Genomic DNA, 5,062 nt, shown 5'->3' with positions numbered 1-5,062 from the left:
TATATAATATTTTTCTAAAACTGTTAAAACTGCATATTTTGTATATAAGTTAAAAGAAGCTAAATGACAATTTCACCTACCTCAAACCAATTCCATCGATCTTCAATCCCATCCTCAAGTACCGATTTAGGATTAACAAGTAGCAATGGAGTTAGTTTGAGAATAGCACTCAAGCATTCATTGAAAGCCTGACTTACGCTCCATCCTGATCTAATATAATCAACCTTGATGGATCTATTTTTCTCATAATGAGCCAAGATATTTAAAAACATTGCTAACTTTTCGCTGCTTGACATACTTTTACTACCATTATCATTTGTGAAATAGTGTAAGTGAAAAATGATTTTTGGAACTTGAACACTCATACGATACCTAACCTCACGTCTGTTTCGACATCGTTTTCTTAGAGAATGACCATGACTAGCCATGAAAAGACAATTAAGGAGAACAAGAACTTGCTGAAACAATATCTCCACAAGAATAATATATTCAATACCTTATAATGGTTGAAGATCCATAAAAACACCTATATTTGCCATAAAAATAAGAATGAATACATATAAAGCTTTTAAATAAGTATCTATGTGCATAAATTCCTAATTTTCGACCATATAAAGAGTGACATAGATGAGCTCAAAGCATATTAAAAAAGCAAGCTAAACCTAAATTTCATCATCAAATCTATTAACTTTGGATGACTAACTTTTTCACAACTATTTGCTAAATTAAAATTAACAAAACACTTTGTTTGCATTCCAAAATGGTTGGCAAATTCTAAATTGTTGATTTTGATAGAGAAATAATTATACTTAAATTGTGAAAGAGAGGTTGAAAAATATAGATTTTAATAAAAGATAAGAGTACTAACCTTGTGAAGATGAGCAAACAATGTTTGATTGAGCAAAAGGAAGAAGAAACCTACTCTTGAATTTCCATTGACAAAGTACAGAGAAGATGAAAGGTTACTAAAACAAGTACTATGGAAAATATTTTTTTAAAAGGCTTTGAGGGTACTTTTGTAATTATATAATCTAATGCAAGTGTTAAAATGCTATGTATTACTAATACCTAAAATTTCTTGGTATTAGTAATACACAATATAGTGTATAGCTAATGCTTGCATTAGTTATACATGATATAAAAAGGTGTACCAAACAAGGTATTACTAATACACACACCTAATGTATGCTTTATTTTTCCTAATACACTCTACCAAACGACCCCTACAATATGATATTTTGTACAGTCTTGTGTCTTTATTTTTTGTGGTAAATGAAACAACTCCAACCCACTTCACATGTCAGGACATTAAGTAAGCGTTTAGTCATGCAATATTATATCACGATGTAAAAATCGTGAGATGAGATTAACGTTTGGATATATGATTTTACGTTGATTTCATCTCATGATTACATANTATATATATATATATATATATATATATAGATAGATAGATAGATAGATAGATAATTGATAAAAATGATTATATATTTAATTGTGCACCCTTATAATTAGAAATTCCGTGGGTGAATTGGTTGAAGTCGCCCACTCGCAGTGCGGCCGCGCGAGATCGATCCCCGTGGAAGTTAACATTTTTTTAACTTTAAAATCAGCCTTTTTCTTTAGAGTTAAACCTTTTTAAAAATTGCTTTTATTAAAACTCGTTTTTGTCACCTCATCTGGCCCAACCCCCTTTCTTAACTAAAACAAATAAAAGCCCTAGCACAATTCTATACAAAATATAAGACTGCTAGAAAATCTATCACACACAATTCTAAACAAAATATAAGACTGCTAGAAAATCTACAATTTACAAGTATTCTTCACTACATAATTAAAGTCCAACTCCTATTATCTTTGCATAAATTGGTAAGTTCTTCTTTTTAAGCGTTTTTTGTGTGTAAGAAATTGTTGTTGTTTCTTGTGATTTGAGATGGATAGACTATGTAAAGAGAAATGCAGGTGATTTTTTCACGAAAACTGGTTTTAAGACTTGAAATCATAGTTTGGAACGATTCAATTTACATGTTGGTTAAGTAAATAGCGTCCACAATAGGTGTTTCAACAAGATGCTAAATTTCGAGAATCAATCTCAATCCATTCAAGTTGCTTTTAACAAGCAATCTAAGAAAACAAGAAGTGAGCATCAAATTCGTTTAGAGGCTTCTACTAAAGTGGCAAGGTTCCTCTTGGAATTTGGATTGTTTTTTCGAGGTCATGATGAAAGTGAGTCTTCAAAAAATAAAGGTCATTTTTTAGGTTTTTTGGATTGGTTTGGAAATACGCTTCTGGATATGAATAATGTTATTTTAAAACATGCTCCAAAAAATGCTATGATGACTTCTCAAAAAAATGTTAACGTTACCCTTGTGTCATTCCTAGCCTTACCCTTGAGTCATTCCTAGCAGTGCCCCCCTATCTTCAAATCTTGGGTTCACCTCTGATGAGATAAAATCTCATATTCTCCAAAAATCATGATTTGAGATTTTTGAAATATAAAAATTGATCCACAAATTTATATTTTAGTAAAACAACTCCACATTTATATCTATTAACCATTTATTTCATATGTAAATAAAATGGAAAAATTTTCAAAATGTCAATATTTTGACATTTAATAGGTTTCCTTAGCCACACTTTCAATAATTATCTAAAATGCCAATATTTTAGTTTGTTATGTATTTGATTTATGTATTTTTTATTTCTTTGATTTCAAGATTACAATTATTTAGAAAGGAGAAAATCAAGGGAGATAATATTTTTTTTAAAAAGGAACATATCACTTAAAATTCTCATTAGTTACAATTTCAACAAAAAAAAATCCTTTTTTCATTCGATTGGATAAACTTTCCTTTTTATTATGTTTTCAATATAATTGTATACCAATACTTTTTATATTTTATGTGCTCACTTTACAATTCAAATTAAAATTGATTTTTTTTACTTTCATAGTGAAAACTACAAATTGTGTTTTAGTTATTAAAATTGTATTACTGGTCTGCCAAATATATTTTTCTTTTATTTGTATTACAAAAATATTACTGATTGTATCTCAATATAGTCTAATCATTACATATGAATATGATTTATGAAAGGATACACGATTCTGGAAAAAAAAAATAGCATACATGGTGGAAATAATACAATTTGTTGAGGAAGGATATAATATTCTAAAAAAATAAATACAAATTGACTATGAAAGAAATAAGGATACAAGATTCTGGAAAACAAATAGCATACATAGTGAAAATAATACAATCTGTTGAGGAAGGATACAATATTCTTTTTTTTTTTTACAAATTGACTGTTAAAAAGTAGGATACATCTATGCTTAAGAAATACAAATTCATTTGACATACGGCATACCTATTTGAATGACTACAAACTAAAAAAGAAATACAATGTTCTTAATAAAAATACAAATGATGAGTAAAAGAAAAATAATTGACAAACAAAAATTAATATGGATAATATTCTGGTATGAATACAATTTTGCAACCTTCTTCTCTGACTCTCTCTTTCTTCTTCGTCTGCTATGTTCCTTTTTTCGGTTTTTTTCACCAAACCCAAATCTGAATCTGTATTCACTTGTGCATTAGTAACCCTATAAGCAAAATTCGAAATTATTAAATATGAATATATAAAAAAATCAAACAATATATTATGTATGAATGCTAATATAGATTACTACAAATTACAATCTACTAAATCTCAAATATGTAAATAATATCACAAAAATATCAAACAATAGTGTTTAAAATACTAAAAATCCAAAATGCATAAATATTTGATGAGTATGTTAACAAACTCACATAAAAATAAAAAAAAATGGCGAAAATTTCGTAATACATACAATCCAAAATTCAACATAATTTGTGATTTTGAAAACAAAATCTCATGAAATCTTGCAAAATAAATGATGACTTCGAAAATACATTTATCAATTGAGAGATTTCTAATTAATTGATAGATCTGAACAAATTGGTATGAACTTGAATAATTAGTTCTTCTTCAACAATGAGGGAGAGAATAATGGTGAAAATTTGATGAAAGAGAAAAAAATGAAAGAAACGTGAATGATGGGGACAATGGTGAAAACTAAAAAGTTGATGAAAGAGAAAAAAATTTGAAAACGTGAAAGATGGAAAATAAATTTAATGGTGTTAAAGTCTAGAAAGAAGTGTAAATGGGTAGTGGATGTATTTCATGTTGAACTGTTTTGAGAAATAAAAGGAAAGACAAGTAATAATATTTGAATACAAATTATTTTTTAAAATATTGACATTTTGACATTTTAAATAATTATTTTAAAGTATAGATGTTTTTACTAATTAAGGTAGGGATTGTGACTAGTTTGCTAATTTTTCCTAAAATTTATAATCATATCATTACTTTTTAAAATTTATTATTCTTACCAACATAAAATTTTATAATTACTTTAAATCAATTCTTACTTTATCATTTATATTCACCAAATTCGTTATTTTTTTTATCAAATTTATTTATCAACCAAATTTATTACTACTTTAATGTTTGATTAAAAAAATAATTTTTCATCGCTATATTGAGTGATCGAGACTGACCACAATGACGCTAATTGAAAAATATTTTTATTAGCTGCCAACAGCTTTAACATTTATTTCACAATTGACAATCATAAAATATGAAGTACTATATAGCCACTTTATCATTACTCGCACCAACCTTATATGGTACATTCTTTCACCTATATATCAATACTCCTATTATTTTTTAGGCATAATACATATATTGGACCCTAAACTTGACTTCAAATTTTAACTTTGACCTCCAACTTTCATAGTGCACAAATAAGCAATTTAACTTGTATAAAGTAGAACAAGTAAACACACGAGTCCTACATGGCACAATACACGTAGGACACCACGTAGGACAAAAAATGACATGTAGGATGCCATGTAGGACATGTGTGTCTATTTGTTCTATTTTATACAAGTTAAAGTGCCTATTTGTGCACTATGAAAGTTGGAGGTCAAAGTTAAAATTTGAAGCCAAGTTTAGGGTCCAATATATGTATTATGCC

Source organism: Solanum stenotomum, chromosome 9 (genome assembly GCF_019186545.1).
Source record: "Solanum stenotomum isolate F172 chromosome 9, ASM1918654v1, whole genome shotgun sequence".
Taxonomy (NCBI): Eukaryota; Viridiplantae; Streptophyta; class Magnoliopsida; order Solanales; family Solanaceae; genus Solanum; species Solanum stenotomum.
Note: the sequence above shows the minus strand (reverse complement) of the source record.